This window comes from Camelus ferus, chromosome 7, assembly GCF_009834535.1.
Source record: "Camelus ferus isolate YT-003-E chromosome 7, BCGSAC_Cfer_1.0, whole genome shotgun sequence".
Lineage (NCBI taxonomy): Eukaryota > Metazoa > Chordata > Mammalia > Artiodactyla > Camelidae > Camelus > Camelus ferus.
Genome location: NC_045702.1, coordinates 75,350,297 through 75,368,046, shown reverse-complemented (window position 1 = coordinate 75,368,046; position 17,750 = coordinate 75,350,297). Strand labels below are relative to the sequence as shown.

Below are 17,750 nucleotides of genomic sequence, written 5' to 3'. Positions count from 1 at the left end.
GATGACAACTCATTACCTGAACCAAGCAGTTTCTCCATCTAGTCAGCTCAAAAATAGTAATTAACTAGCTCTTTTGATTCTGTATTTCGCTCTGCCTTATAAGACCTTGCTCCTATGTGTCCTCCATCCCAGAAAGTAGCCAGAGGATTGTTTCTTGTTAGCCAGATATTCCCACAGTAGATAATCTTTACATTTTCCATGATATACTGTAGATGGCACCTTAGTTGGTGCTTCCATTTCTTACTAAGTTTGTACAATTCTGATGGGACTATGTGATGTTTAGCCTAGATAGAAGGCATTTGAGTTAAGTCAAATGCAAAATATAAATAAATAGATTATTTTTTTCTGGTGAAAATTCTCATTTTATTTAGGCCTATATGATTACAGTGTTATAACATAATTTCAGACTATAGTGATATAACTATGCTAATCCTCAGGAAGTCAATTGAATTTTATATACTAGCTATAACAATCAGTAATATTTTATAGCTGTATGATGGTTGTTATGAATATCAATTGCCAGAATCAACTGTTCCTGTACTGCTACCATTTATTCTCTGTTCCTTTGATTTTTACAATGAAGGTTCTATACGGAAATTATTATTATCTGTGCAAAGCAATTTTTTAAATGTCTTTTTTTAATATTTTGGATTATTCTACTTCTGTCTTCTTATTTTTAATGAATGAATATTGTAGAAGTAGATTATTTTGGAGTTGTAGGTCAGATTTTACCCTTCCATTACTCATACAATTTCAGCCAGTCTTTATCTATACACATACATTATATTATTTTCTAACTATTCTTAAGGGAGAAAAAAACTAAAAAAAAAACTTTAGTGAATAGAAGAGTTGACACATAAAAGAAATAAATCAGAAAAGCTTGAATAGTTAGCTAAATTTCAGAATAAAATAATTATGCTTAAAATCAACAGTTATGTATGATTTACCTGAATAAGACAGGTCTACAATATTTAGTGAGAACTCTTTACAGTATTACTATAAATAAAAAGAATACATCCCAACTATGACTATACTCTTTTAGTCAAAAACTTTTGTCAAAAGTATATTAAGAACTCTTTAAGCTCAACAACAAAGAAACCAACCATCCAATAAAAAATTGGGCAAAAGATGTAAACAGACACTTCACCTAAGAATGTATACAGATGGCACATAAGCATATGAAAAGATACTCAATACTCAACATCATTTGTCATTAGAGAATTGCAAATTAAAACAACAATGAAAACCCACTACCACAACTAACAATACTAAACAACACTAAACTGGCAAAGGTGTAAAGAAACAGGAATGCTCACTCATCATTGGTAAGAATGCAAAATGGTATAACAACTTGGGAAGACATTTTGGCAGTTCCTTACAAAGCTACACATAGTCTTGGCATACAATTCAACAATTGTGTTCCTAGGTATTTACCTAATCTAGTTGAAAACATATGTCCACACAAAAACCCACACAGGAATTTTATAGCAGCTTTTTCATCATTGCCAAAACCTAGAAACAAGAGGTCCTCCAATGGGCAATGAATAAACAAACTGTGGTATATCCATGCAATGAAATATTATTCAGCAATAAAAAGAACTGAGTTATTAAGGCACAGAAAGATAAGGAGGATATTAAGGTATATTGCTAAGTGAAAGAAGTGAGTCTGAACAGATCTTATGATTTCAATTATACGATATTCCGGAATTATATTCCAATTATACGATGTTCTGGAAAAGTAAAAGTATAGACACAACAAAAAAGATTTGTGGTTGCTAGAGGTTCAAGGGAGAACAGAAGGCATGAATAGGTGAAGCACAGGAGATTTTTAGGATACTGAAACTATTATATGTGGTACTCTAACAGTGACTACACAACATTATGTACTTGTCACAACCCATAGAATTCTACAATACAAAGAATGACTTTTGATATAGACAAATTTTTAAAAAATCATTTAGGAGGTTGGAAGGTCCCAGGAAAAATGCAGACTGTGACAAGAGAATCTAATTATATTAGAAATGTATGAAGGGAGTCAGGGGAAATGTACTGACCTAAATAACTTTGGAAATGAATGTAACTTGAAAGGCAAAAGGAACTGCACATAAATAATGTACTCTAGTCTATAAAGTTGTTTCCTACAGGAGTATGGGTTAACAGTTCAGAGACTGCTATACACGTTTACTGGAATTGGACAATTAACTAAATGGATGGCAGTTGGTGGGAACCAGATTTCTTACTGTTGGAGTAGAAATTCACAGTTCAGCAAGGGGAGAAAGCTAGATGATCATTGTGGTATTGGATTAGAGTGGAAACATTATTAAGGACTCATGTTTCACTTCATATAGATAAGATAGCTACATACAGAAATATATACTGATATGTGAATATACATGGGTTAACATACACACATATATTTCTTTGGTATGTCAGATGACAGAGCCTTAAAGAAATGACATTCCTATAGCAATGGGAACACCTAGCACCTGTGTGGGTTTCTAATACCATTCTCCAATGAAAGGAACAGGGATTCTTGAAGAAATAGCTGATTCTAGATCTGGGTCAGGGAATAGACAAGATAAGCCTAGCCTAGCCTTCTTGTAGTGCCAGAAAGTAAGGAAATTCTCAAACAAAATAAAAAAACCCATATCAATGAGGTTAGGTCAAAGAGGCATGGTATCCAACTAAAAGTGTTCCTAATAGTCAAAGCTGGACCAATTTGAGCAACAAAATAAAACAGTATTGGATTTTAACCCAAAGTTTAAACAAACATCTGTGAGTCCATACTGATATAAATAAATGATTGGATAAATTAACAAATTGGTGAGAAGAGACAAATCCACCATGTAGAAGTCCATATAAGTTATGTAGATACTCCCCCCTAAAGGAGGAGGAGCTTAACTTCCCACTCTGTGTGGGCTCACACAGTGACTTTCCTTCCAAAGAGCACGGCGGGGAAAGTAGGGGAAAGAGCATAGCTTTACAATGGAGAAACCTGACAAACACTACTTCAGCCAGGGAATCAAGGTCAACATCTATGGTCATAAATCATGTTGACTGTATGTACCCTTCATACAGTATGGTTGTAGTATCCTTCATATAGAAGTAAAGTGGTACTCTACCTCTGTCATCTTCCTCGCCCAAACCCATAACCCCCATCTAACCATGAAAAAAAATCAGACCAATTCCAACAGCACATGCCAGCCTATAGGGGAACAGTTAAGTGAAGGATGGTGCCTTCGTATCAATGGGATATTATGCTGGTATTAAAGCTGTATTTATGAAGCGATAATTGTAACTGTGTCAGGTGTTTTACAGGTAAACCTCTAATTCCCACAATCACTAAAATGTCGTTATCACTATCTCAATTTTATAGACAAAGAACTCCAGACATGAGAAAAACAAAATAGCTAATATTTATTGCGTGCCAACCATATGCCAGAAACTGTATCTTATCCATAAACAACAACCATATGATGTAAATATTATGTGAGGTAATGGATGTGTTAATTGGCTTGATTATGGTAACCATTTCACAATGTATATGCATATTAAAAGATCATGTTGTACACCTTAAATATATACAATTTTTATTTGTCAATTATACTTCAATAAAGCTGGGAAAAAAACCACTTTAATTCTGAGTAGGTTGTGAAATCTCTACTACATGTTTTACTAATGTGCTGTTTTACTGAGTTCAATAATTAAATGCTTTATGAGTTCTGAAAAACTTAAACAAAAACTTTGAAATAACTTAAGTGAAGAAACTATGGAACAATGATCACACAGCTAATAATTTGTACACATGCTTAGAACTAGTGCTTTTCTCCTTTTTTTCTATTTTTCCTTAATTTCTAAATTGTCTTTAGTTAGAATTCACTGTTATAAGGAAAAATTATGTTTTAAAAAATTCCTATAGAGAAAATAGCCAGTGCTAGTCATACCCTACCTGTCATCCCTTTCTCAATCACTATGAGTACTCAGGTGCCTATAGTGGAGACAGTCAGAGCTTAAGTGTTTAGAGATTATCAACCATTCTGGAATCACAAGATATCACTATTAAAATCTGATGAAAGCTGAAGAAACTCTCCCCAGAAAAAATGCACCTCTGTTTACTCATGTACAATTTCAGGGTGTTTCCAGACCTCTTTCTTTATCCACAGAAACCTAGGTGAGAAGAATTGACCCCAGCAGCCACCTGCCAGACAGGACCACCTCCCTGCTAGGGTCAAAAATGGGGTGATCATTTCAAGAGGGAAAATGGATGGCCCTTCTTCTTGTCCTGCATTTTAATTTGACTGCTAGAGATTCATTTGGATGCTCTAGTAGTCCTTTTCAAGAAGGACTTTAACATATTGGGAGAGTAAAAAGGATGGCGAGTCATTAACATTGTAGTGTAAGTAAATTCAATTACCTTACTTTCTTTCTAACACCTGGGCAAGATTAGATGCATTAGAGAAATGGGAATTTTAGTTATTCTGGAGCTTGGTGTACTTTGGGAAATGAGATAGACCTGGAACAGGATTTAGATCACTGATCTCTAGGTGAGTTAGGGTACTAGAGGTTGAGGAAGAGTGCAGAAGGAAGGAGGAGTTTCAAATATAAACTTCAACATTGCCTAGCAAAAGAGAAAATAAACTTTTGAAATATTTAATATGTGCCAGGAATTGTGAAAGTCAACTCATATATCATTATAATACTGAATTCTCCCAACAATCCTTGTGTTATTTTCCCCAACTTCACAGATTTAAAAACAAAAACAAACCCCAGAAACTCCACATTAGAGGATAACTTGCCCAAGTCAGCTGAACAGTAACATGGCCAAGACTGATTGAACCCAGCTTCGTTTCCTCCAAATAAAGCCCTCTTTGCTACAGTGGTTTCTTTGGACTAGAATCTAGCCATTCCTTATAAGATTTGTTTCTGTAAGGAAATATAGGTCAAAGTCTTAACTTACTAATAAGATTCTGAAACACAATCTGTTTTTTCAATGAAGGTTGCCAATGTTCACTCTGATCATTGTACTGTTATTTGTGCTGGCGTGGGGCGGGGGGGTTCATAACACACAGAATTGGCCTGATAGGCTTCTTACACCAATGCTTGCTTTTTAGGTGATCTTCCTGCAACTATGTTGGCATTTTCCAAACAAACATATGCCTGGGTGTTATTTAATTAACCGTCGAGCTATGAACGTTGTGAATTTCAAGTTTACATATGTTTTCAAACACGGTATTTTAAATAAAGTTATTTGCAACCAGAAAAGGAAGCTCATTTATTCATCATTCATTTGGCTAAGAGCTGTTGAGCTTCTCCTTTGTGCCAAACACTGCAGTGGGACGGGGGCTGCTGCCCTGAACCAGAGAGTCCCTTTCCTCAGAGAGACCATGTCTCCTGAAAACTCTTCAATAGAGTTTGAGATGCTTTTATCATGGTGCCCCTGTGGAGTCAAACTTAAAAGAATCAATGTATTGAGAAGAAAAGGCACGGAAATAGCCTTTCCACCACATAAAATATAAATCATCTCTAGATTTTCCTGTTCATCTGGTGCACTTAAAAATGTTTCTTGGATGAATGCCTGTCATTCAATCAGAAACTCGTCTTTCCCTGTGTGGAGTGTATTACAAGTTGCAGTGGGGGAAACAGACGCGCTTAAGCAGCCTGCAGGCTAACGGAGGGGACCAGACAGGTAAAATTATCTTACCAAGAAAACTCAAGGTCGCGTGTCAGCAAACATTCTGTAAAGGACTGGACATTGAATTTTAATTTTAGGTTTGGCTGCCCATATAGTCTCTGTTACAACTGCTCAATTCAGCCATTGTAGCATGAAAGCAGCCCTGGACAATCTGTGAATGGGTGCGGCTATGTTGCGATAAAGCCTCATTTACAAGAACAGGCAGCAGGCTGGGTTGGACTGACAGGCCCAAATAGTTTGCCAACCTCTGCTTCAGATGAGACAATTTTGCAGTATCTACCCTTCTATGGATGGAATGTAGGAAGTCCTTCCTTCCTCACTGTAGGATGTGTGTCCTTTCCAAAATGACAAGGCCATCTACCCAGATAGACAGGCCACGCTTGGGGCAATGACTTTTTAAGTTAATGCATTCCTATGCCAGAACGTCCATAAAACCACATATAAGCTCACATTGTAAAATTACAATATTAAATTGAAATTAAAACTAGAAATTGTGACCAAGGAGGACCCTATAGGGCCTTCCCAGAACAGACATTCCCCCAATCTCCTCTGCCTGCCTCTTGTCTGTAGAAGAACTTTAGTCTCCTAGGCCTTTTCCAAGTTCCAAAGAGTACATTTAATTAGAGAAATAAGAAAATGCAGAAAGAAAGGAAGAGTCAAGCAAGACAAAAGTTTAGCCATTAAACAAAGTCAAGGACGTTTAGTTCCTCCTCAAGAGTTATAGATAATATTCTGAGCCATGTCCTTTGAGCTGTTTTGCAAATACTGAAATCCCCACCAGGTGGAAGAAGTTAACTGTATGCTGCCCACAAGCACGTTGACCCCAGACCAGTCGGAACCAGAAGATTGATGATGTTGACGCTCAATTACCTCACCACCAACCAATCAGAAGAATGTCCACGAGCCGATCACACACCCCACAACCCATCTCCCTCACCCTGTCTTCAAAAACCTTTCCATGAAAGCCTTTGGGGAGTTCAGGCTTTTTAAGCACCATCTGCCCTAGACTCCTTGCGTGGCACCCTGCAATAAACTGCACTTTCCTTCACCACAACCCTGTGTCAGTAGATTGGCTTTACCACAAGCAGGTGAGGGGACCCAAGTTTGGTTCAGTAACATGAATGACTGATGAAGAAATGGGGGAAGACCATTGCAAATGGGAAACAGAATAGGCCAAGACTCAGGAAGAGTATGAAGGTCTGAGGAACAGCCTGCTGGAAGAAAGGGCATGCATAGGCATGAATGAACACAACAGGAGGTTTCCATGGGAAGATGAGCATGAGTCTTTGGAGTTGAAATTTTAATTGGATTTGAAAAACAAGTGGGAGGTCTAAGGGTGAGACAAACCCAATATAGTAAGAGTTGAGGTGGGAAGATGTTGCAGTCTGGAAGCCAAAAGATATCTAGACCAACAGTCCAGGGTCTGGTATGGAGTGCTTAAGGTCTACTCTCTAGTCTTGGCTGTGGCTTATTACACTACCGAGGGAAATCAAAGGGTTTGGTGAATTGCTGATGTGAGGCTGAAGGAAGGAGAAAATTGGAGGCTGATAAACCATGACCTGGCCACTGTGCAGATGGAACTGGGTGACAAAATCTTGACTTGAGCATTTTGCATACAGAACAGAGACATGTGTCTTACCTGATGTAATAATCCTAAATCAGGCACCATTACATATGCAGCAGACTACCTCCAGCCAGCCCAGAACAAATTTATCCAACAAGCCCAGATATTGCCCACTAATCAGCTACACTCAGAAGATTTGCCTTCCTACTATTGTGACAGACACAGTTCTGGTTTTGGTCTGTATCATCATCATTATTTTTTTGAATGAAGGTACTGGGGATTGAACCCAGGACCTCATGCATGCTAAGCATGGGCTCTACCACCAAGCTACACCCACACCCCTATTTTTTGTCTTTAAAATACCTACTCCATTTCCCCTTCTCTGAACCTCATCCTCTGGAGTCTAAACTGTCCTGGATGTGTCCCATTGTTCACTTGATGCTCAGTATTTGTTGTTTTGATATTTTTCTTTTCTCTTTAAAGAGGTGAAGCCCAATTTCTACTTGACATTTCTGCAATTTTTATACTTCTAAATCTTTGGGGATTTTTCTTGCATTTCCATATCCTGCAGCTTCTTAACATCTACCCTATTACAATGACCCACTTTTTCCACCGTCTGGCTCAATTAGGACCAACAAATATTTAATGAGCATTTACAATGCCCAGACACTGTCTTAAGCTTTGGAGATACAATAATGAATAAGACACTGCTTTTCTCCTCAGTGAGTTCACAGTCAGATGGGACACATTTACAGTTGATATAGAAAGAGACTTATTTATAATTTATTAGACATTGATGCATGCACCATTGTAATAGTAGAAGTTTCTCTTAAAGCATTGATGATAATATCTTACATTTGCATAAACACAATTACAAACTCAAAAGCCTTCATAGTCAGGCAGTTTATATAAATTAATGAAGCCTACCAGGTGTTAACCTATTGGGGACTGTCATTTATCTGAAGGCACTCAAATTATAGAACATGAAAAACATTCTTCTGTCAAAACCAAACATGTCTTTGGGTTATGTGGTTGAGATCATTGGTTTTTGCTTTAGTTTTAATGAAGAGAACTCATATGTTTTCATTTGACTAGGACATGGCAGCCAGGACAGGTCTTAACTATGCTTATTTTGTAGACAAGAAAACTGAGACTACAGTCTACTTCCATTTGCCTGGGTGAACTTGTAGTTACTATTTGGTAAGATCACCTAAGATATTTATCAGTATAGCAACTGGTCTCTGAAGAAGGCTCCCCGTGGAGTCTAGCCTTTTAGAAAATCATGTGTGTAATAGTGTATAAATGCTGCATATGACCTCTTTAGTCAGGATTCTGAGTCCTGACTTCCTTAATTGCTGTGCTTAAATATAAGCCAGAGAATATAGCCTCTTAAGGCCATCCATCCTTAAACAACTGCCAGGCATGCAGTGACTGGGGTTCAATGACCAGCACTTGCCCCTGAGCACCTTGGTTGATATAATCATTCTCATTTGCTACCTACTGAAGATAAGCCAGAAGAACATTGATTGTGGCATTTGGTCTGTTCCTGGACTCAGGTATGAAACACCACTGTGAAAGGACACCTGATCACGGGTTTGGGAGATAAAAGGGCAGACAGGCTGGGATGTACTGAGTCACGTTCTGAATGTGGCTTTTGAAGCTCATGGCAATAGCTGGGCTCCAAAGGAAAGGAAGCAAATAATATGTGAAAAACCAAAAGGCTCTGCTGCTCTGGGGTTACTCTCCAAAGGCAAAATTGCTAGTCCAGCACATTCTTATAAGTTCTTTGGGGAAAAGATGTAATTCATCTCTGTAAACTCCCAGGTGGCAGCTTGGCGTTTCTGCTGCAGCAGCTATTCAATAAACATTAGCTGAATTGGATTTCCTTTTCTGTGTGATCTGGTGAAGGAGGTGTAGCCCCTAGCTAGAATAGTAGGGTATTTCAAATCTCCACATCCTAATAACAGTAAAGCCAGGGAAAATGTGGATGATTGAAATTGGCTGAAAGAAGATGCCATGCCAGATGGACTTCTACCCAGAAAAGGACCCCATGACCAAAGGAGCTGAAGCCAAGAGCTTGAGATCCCTAAGGAGGACTGATCACAGGTCTGAAGAAATGACGAACAGTGGTGTGAGGAGAACCCTTATCCAGGAACAATGATGAGATTAGTTATCAAGCAAGTGTCAGGGGAGTAGACTCTGAGTTAAGCATGCAGATGTTTACTAAAAAGAGTTCTTGAGATCAATTCCTGTGAAAGGTAGAGGAGGGAAAGCAGGATTGGAAGGAGGGAGAAATGGAGCTGCGATGCAAGCCAAAGGCACCCTTGACTGACCACGAGGAGAATCCTGGAGCTAGAATGGACCTTCAAAGTTAGCCCGAGTTGGGCCAGGATGGCCAGGCTTTTATACTATCATGTTGATCAATTACCAGATATGGGCTACCCTGGGAAGGGGCATGATCTTGGGCAAAGAAAGCCACTCTGTGCAGCTGAGGCAGATCCCGAAAGGGCTGACAGCTAGAGGTTGTCTGCAAACAGCACTGCCAGCCACTGGGGCAACAAATTCTCCATTGAAGAGGGATCTGGGCAGTGTATCACAGCATCTCCCACAGTGAACACTTTGTGCCACTTGGATCCACTTCCTCATATATACTCTGAAAGCAGCTCTTTCAGGATTCCAGTAGATTGTTTTTCCTGGAGGCACCTAGCAGAGAAAGTTAGTGGGATGAATTATGCCCGTGCCACTCCAGCTGATCTCAAGGCTGCAACTGACCATCATCTCCCTCCCACACTGTCCACTCTAGATTCTGCTCGCCTTCAGCTAGCACCTCTGCTGGTCACCATGATTTTCTCGGGACAGGTTACCACACTATTCCATCCACTGTGAAATCTGGGCATGGAGGTACCAAATGATGCCCCAGTGGATCACCTGAGTATCAAACACATTCTCTCTGCTCCCATTATGCAGCTGTGCCTCTTCTCGATGATGAGGGCCAATTACCACTGCTAGGATGGCAACTCTCCTTCTTACTTGCTGGATGCTTGTGGACTAGGAAGTGCCACAGCAGTGATAATGTATAGTTCAATGTGATTTTTGCTTGCCCCTTGGTGGAAGTATTCCCCCTTTTGGAATCAGGACTTCCAAACCTGCAGAGGTCAGAGTTGCAGGAATAGGAAGCCAACAGGGATCGATGCTTCATGTTGAAAGCAATGGGAGTCACTTGGGAGTGATGGCCAGCAGGGCCACTTCTGCTATCAGCCCTCAGTTCCCAGACCCATCTATTTTTCCCACTGGTGACACAGCACTCTATTGAGTTCTTTGTTTCAGTATATATATTGTGTCCTTCCACTACTGTAAAGTGTTGTCTCCAAGCTTACATGTCAGCTTACATAACAGGATATTCCAATGCTCCTTCAGGCCATTAGCTCCTGGGTGAAGCAGTATGACAGGAACAATGGATCCCATAGTCAAAGGCCTGTTTCCACTCCTCCTCTCTATAAAGTGAGTCCCTTATCTGAAATGATGTTGTGTGGGAACCTATGTCTGCGGATCAAATATTCTGTAAGCCCTTAAATAGTGGTGCTGGCTGAGGCCTTGCAGAGAGAAAAGGCAAACACATACCAGAATATGTGTCTATTTCTGTCTGCATGAATTTCTGGCTCTTCCAGAATGGAAAAGGTCCAATGTAGTCAACTTGCCACCAAGTGGCAGGTGGATTCTTTGAGAGACAGTAACATAATAGGAGCTTAGTATTGGTTTCTGTGGATAGCAGGTTGCATATTCAGCAGCAGCAGTAACTAGGTTAGTCTTGGGAACTGGGAGTCCATGCTGCTGGGCCCATTCATATCTTCCATCCCTGGCACCATGGCCACTTCACAGCCCACCTGTCCAAAACATTTTCTTGCTTAATTTCTAAGATACAAAGGTCTCCTGTTTTTCCCTCCATCTCCCTGTTCACTCCTTCTCAGTATCTCCCCGTGACTCATTCTCCTCTGTTTAACTCTTAAATACTGTTGACACCCAGAGTTCTGTCCTCTATTATCTTTTCTTCTCTAGTCATATATTATCCCTGGGTGAACTCATCCATTGCTAAGACTTCATTAATCGATTCTACGTTAATGGATCTCAGCTCCCGAGTGAACATGATCCTTAACTCCAGACTCATATTTACATTTTAGAAAGAGAACTCTTGAGGCATTATGGAAGATGGGTTCACTCAACCATGCATTCATTTATTCAGTGGATAGTCATCAAGTTCCTATTATCCAATTAGAAAAGGGAGAGATTAGAAGAAGAGAGACCAGCATTCAGGCAGGTGGTGGCTAAAGCCATGAAAATGGATGAGATCGTGCAGAGTTTGCACACAAGAGAAAGACAAGGTAAGCAAGAATCCAACCCCAAGATTCATCAGTATTTAACAGACAGGCAGAACATGCCCTAATGAATCTGGGTAAGTTGAAGAAGGCTCAAAATCAGCGGGTCCAAAAAAGCCCTTCACATCTCTTTTCCTCTTCTTCTTGTATCCTATTGCAGGAATCCCATTCTCTCAAGCTGGAAACCTGAAAGTCATCAATGTCTCACCCTCATCCTCATCCTCTGCATCCAATTGGTGGCTAAGTCCCATGAATTCTTTCTGTGACACATCTTTATTCCTAAGACCCATATCTTTGTTTAGTCTTGTGTCTCACCTAGAGGTAACATTAGCCTCCTGACTGTCTCGGGCCAACTCATGAGACCAGAGAAAATCTGGTCTGAGCAGCTTGTGAGGAACATATATTGATGTGGGAAGTCTTGAAGCTGTGCCAAGCAGGGGTTGGTAACCAATTATTACTCTGTGAGACTTCTTGTAAAATGAGAGATCTTATTCAGAATTCAGGCAAAAGCTTGTAAGTCAGGAAGAAAGTCATTCAGTGTGATAGGTGAGAGACTCTAGACTGGAAACCAGAAGTACACATGTGCCACTTGGATCCTGAAATGTTCCTCTCAAGTGTGTTTTCAACACCTATGGGCATGGGAGGTAGATTTTAAAGAAACTGAGCTGAGCAAGATGCTAATGGGTCTCTTGGCCTCTAGTCTGTCCCTCTTCAAGCCTAGTAATGAGAAGGGATCAAGTAACATTCTCCACACTTGAGCATTGAGTACTGGTTATGAGATCATTAGCTCAAGCACAGAATGAAAACTGGACTCTGTTACACTGAACATTAAATGAGAAGGGAAAAAATTGCACATGTGGGCAAATACTTTCACTCCAGTATAGTCAGTTGACATCTTAATACTCTGCTTTTCCTTTTTAGACATGACTTTTAAAATTATTCTTACATCCAGACTAAGATGCAATGTTAGTATTTAAAGATCACATCTATTTGTGCTTGATGAATAAAGCTTTCCTAAACAAAATAAATAAAGCTTTCCATTTTAGCCCAATTTTCACATAGTTCTCACATTTCTCTTAGATTTTATATCCTAAATATAAAATGCAAAGGAAAGGAGAGAGGAGAGAAGGAAGAGGAGAAAGAGGGAGACTGTGTTACCTGGAGTTAGAGGAAATACACTTCCTTGTTTTTCTCTTATATTCTGAAAATCATTTTAAGCATGTGATTACATAAAAATATAAAGTTTTTTTTTCTTAAGCTCCTTTCATTGATGTGGGATGAATAAGAGAGATGCTTCTAAATTGAAAAACAAACAAAGACGAGAGGGAAATAGCTCAGTGGTAGAGTGCCTGCTTAGGATGCATGAGGTTCTAGGTTCAATCTCCAGTACCTCCATTAAAAAAAAAAACAAAAAAAAACTCAATCCAAAGGCGCATCCTTGCCTTAAAACACACGCACACACACATAACACACATAACAAGATTGTCTGTGCAATCAGTTATTCTGACCACGTGTCTTTGCTAGAATTCAGGATGCCTGTCTGGGCACCCATAAATCTGGACGAGATTCCAGGAGGCAGCTGAACTCAGTTGTTTCTCTGTTTATGAAATAAATGATAAGGTTATGTTCCTCCAACTAACACCTTAATTCATACGTATTTGCTTCCTACGTGCTTTCGTGGATAAAGTTTTCTCGCTTTTCCAAATTGTGTGGTAGTTAAGATCTCGGCTTGATGCAAAAACACTGACGGCTGACAGACTGAGCTGCCTCGCTTCAACCATTTCATTAGATTTACACATGAGTAAAATTGGATTCCAACTGTATTATGAGTCTAAAGAAAGAATCTTTCTCTTCCTGCCCCAAACTACTTTTTATTCCATTAACTTAAGACAGCAAATAGGGTTTTAAAATGACTCTAGTAAATGCATTTAGTAAGCTTTTCCTCTGTGCCCTCTCTTCAATTTTACTGCAGATTCCAGGACCCATTTCTCCTTTCTTCTTCTGCCTGGATTTGCTTTAAAGCAGGGTCTGTGCCTTAGGATGACAGAACGTCCTCTCCTGTCACGGACATTCCTACTCCTTAGCTTCAGCATCAGTGGCTGACTGTTCTGACTTTATTAACCTTTTCCATCTGATGGCTGCCCCTGTGGCTCTATCTGAGGTGCCTCTAAATGAGATATATTTTGTGTTTCTCTAATTACAGAACTATCTTGACAATGACAGTCACTGCCTGTAATTACTCACCCCAGTTTCCTCCAAATCTGAAAAAAAAACCAAACTGTCAAGGCTGACAGGCCACTCTAACATTTCAAAAATAGTTATTTTCTTGGGTGTAAAACTGTCTGCTATTTTGCCTCTGCTGTTCTGTCTACTTAGTTATTGCCACGCATCCTCCTTCTCCCTCCCTGAGGGTCTTCATCAATCATATGGGAACAGATGCTACACATATTTCTGCCCTCTGTGGCCACTGCCCTGGAGCCCCTAGAACACTGAATTGAATAGGTGCATTTGAAGGGCTTGTGTACAACAACTCTGCAGCCCTCCTAGAACTCATTGCATTTTCCATCAAAGGGTGAGAGTGAGGGGGACACAATGAAAACTTACCAAGACATTAGTCTCCTAGACAAAGGACTTCAAGTCTGCTGGCCTTGTTAGTGTTCCTGTGAAAAACAATGAAGAGACAATTGAATTCTCCTGAAGCATATTAAAAAGGAAGACAGACATAAATCTGGAGGGGTAATGAGACTTATCTCTGCATGTTTTTTGTTAATGAGAGAAATGTGCCTTTTCTACACAGACTGAAATCTTTAGGCAAGAAACAATTACTTAAGAAAGATCACTAAGGCCATTGTATTATCACTTGTCTATAAAGTCTCTAATTTACATTTCTGCTCTGACACAGGAAAGAACCAACATGTGACACTTCTGGATACCAGAACTGTAATGACACAAAGCAGATTTGGTCATCTGACTTTCTTATGCTGATTTAGTTATTTTCTTAAGCTTCCACATTCTTCCCCTTGAGCCTCTACTTCTCAGAAAGAAAAGAGTCTGTTCTGATGGCAGACTATACTGTGGGAAGTCTGCGGGAAGAAAATGTGATTGATGCATTGGTGAGTGTCACTTCTCTATAAGGCTAACTAGGAATAGTGATAGCATATCTTTATTAGTCATTATTACCATTTACATGGCATCATCCATCTCATGCCAGTCAACAAAAATAACGTGAATTCAGATTCTACATTTGTCACTTTGTCAACTGCTGAAAATTCAGACTGTGTGATGTTGGAAGAATCACAGAGAACTGAGTATTAGGGTGGAAAACACCTTAGAGATGACCTCGTCCAGTCCCTACCCACGTTGGCTGTGCACGAGAATCACCTAAGGTCATTTTAAAATTAGAAATGCGTTTGTGGGACACATTCTTGTAGATGTTGATTCAGAAAATCCAGTAGGGAGCTCAGGCATCTGTATTTTTTTTTAAAGCTCCACAGGGAACTCTGGTGACCAATAGGAACTGGATTGTGAGTTCCTGTCAGATTCACTTCTCTTATTTCAGAGGAAGAGAAAATTGAGACCTATATAGCTTTTGAAATTTTCCAAGAGTCATACCTCTAGCATGTGACACTGTTAGACCTAAATCTAGATTTCTGCACTCTTTATTCTATGCTCTTTTACATTGGCCACAATTCATTCTGTTGCAAAGAGCAGAAATTCAATTTTAGCTGGCTGTAGGTTTGTCATATATAGCTTTTATTATTTGAGATATGTTCCCTCTATACCCACTTTGGCGAGAGTTTTTATCATCAATGGATGTTGAATTTTATCAAATGCTTTTTCTGCATCTATTGAGATGATCATGTGGATTTTATCCTTTCTCTTGTTGATGTGATATATTACATTGATTGATTTGCATATGTTGAACCACCCTTGTGTCCCTGGGATGAACCCCACTTGATCATGATGTATAATCTTTTTTATGTGCTGTTGGATTCTATTTGCTAATAGTTTGGTAAGGATTTTTACATCTATGTTCATCAGTGATACTAGTCTGTAATTCTTTTTTCAGTAGTGTCTTTGCCTGGTTTTGGTATCAGGGTGATGGTGGCTTCACAGAATGATTTTGGGAGTATTCCCTCCTTTTCAATCTTCTGAAAGAGTTTGAGAAGGACCAGTATGAGTTCTTCTTTGTATGTTTGGTAGAATTCCCCAGTGAAGCCATCTGGTCCTGGGCTTTTATTTGTAGGGAGGTTTTTTATTGCTAATTTGATTTCATTTCTAGTGATTGGTTTGTTGAAGTGGTCAGTTTCTTCTTGATTCAGTCTTGGTGGACTGTATGTTTCCAGAAACTTGCCCATCTCCTCTAGGCCAAAGAGGAAGTGCTTTGGCTTATGTAATAAGAAAGTCCAGAGGCAACACTGGGTCCAGGGGCAGTGTCTCTCTCGCCAAGTCTCTCCAATATGTCCACTGGTGGCCTTAAAAATCATATTCTACCAATTTGGCAACAACAATGGAAAGAAAGAGTTTTTTCTGATAGCTATTAGAAAAAAAAAAATCCCAGGGGGCACTCTGATTAGACTGGCTTGTGCCAATTACTATGACTAGGAACTGGGGTTCTCTAATGACAAGGTAGGGTGAGTGGGGTAAACTCTGTCCAAGAAGAATAGAACAGAAGTAATTCTGTTGTCAGAAATACAGCTGGAGAATGTTTTAGATAGACAAAAACAACAAATGTCTAGATTATCTTTCCAACCTACCCTGCAATCTAATTCATCACTTTTAAACTTTAAAATCATAACATACAGTGGCGAAAAATCACTTGATCCCAACTTTTGTGAAACACAGGTTTCATAAAATAATGCTGTTTCAGAATGCACTCTGATATTTTCCATTCTATCCCACTGCCCTTCAATAAAAAATAGTCCCATTCCTGACTTACCACAATGTTTTCATGACCACAGTTGATTGTGAGTAGTCTGAAAACTAGTTTGATTGATATTAAATTCAACAAATATTCATTGAACGATGAATAACGTCCAGCAATAGAGATAGGAATTATGCAGAATTTAAATGACATAGATGGCAATCTCTGGTCTCTAAATGTGTAAATAATCAAGGAGAGGCTGATTAAGAGGGAAGCATAGAAGGAGGAGGCTAATCAGAGGGAAAAACAATACAGCATCTCTCAGAAAGAGGGCTGAGGGACGGGGTATATTGCATCTAGCCAGAGATGATGCTGGCTGAGAACCAGGCAAGCAAGCAAGATGGATGGCATGCCAAAGCCAGGAAGGAACATGCAAACTAAGGGTGAACAGAAGGTAATCCCAGGAGGCAGCCAAGAATAAGTGAGAAAAAAGACAGAAGCTGAGAGGAAAGACAATTAGCAAGATGCTGGAGGATAATGTCAGATGAGAACCAGCAGCATGTAAAAGTAGGTCAAAGACCTTTTCTACAGCTTTTGCTAAAAATCTGCAGGTGGACCCCCAGTGAGAGAGAGTGGTAGGAGAAACACCCACCACATCCACACCCTGGGCTGGGAAATGCTGAAATCTTACCAGGATCTGAGGAGTAAATCAGCCTGTGAGTATTATACCCCGGTCCCAGACTCTTCATGAGAATACATATTATGGAGCAAATACTACTCAAATACATACTTTAACAAGGATTTCTACAGGGCAGATAGATAACCAAGTCTCAAATGGTGATGAGTGATTCTAAACCAGTCAAATCCTGTGGTGAACTCCCTAAAGCTCACAGTAATAGTATTACATAAGATACACATTGACTGTCTCCAAGATGAGTATGTTTCATATATATACTGATAACTTTAAATTATACTTGTTTATTTACTTACTTACACTTCTGTTGTTTATCAAAACATTTGAACCAGACCATATTTATGTTTTATTATCCAAAAAAGTCTTCACATTATGGATGCTTCCTCAAACTGTGGGAGTAACTCCCAGATGTTTTTTCACACCATGAAGTAGCTGTAAGGGGGCCCATGAGTGTTGGTTCCTTTCTTCTTGATTTTCTTGGATTCTTGCCTGCATCTCTACCTCTTAGAGAACTTCTTCTTTGTGTATTAGCTCTGGGCTTCTCATGGAAAGAAATAAACCAT

General features: G+C 39.4%; 1 protein-coding gene across 3 annotated transcripts in view; it reads right to left on the bottom strand.

Moving 5' to 3' along the window:
* LHFPL3 (LHFPL tetraspan subfamily member 3) overlaps positions 1 to 17,750 on the bottom strand; it is a 629,939-nt gene that overhangs the window by 596,920 nt on the left and 15,269 nt on the right. For all 3 annotated transcript variants that reach the window (XR_004321615.1, XR_004321617.1, XR_004321616.1), the window contains exon 2: positions 14,234 to 14,289. The gene's annotated coding sequence lies outside the window, so the exon portion shown is untranslated. The remainder of the gene's footprint in view (positions 1 to 14,233; positions 14,290 to 17,750) is intronic.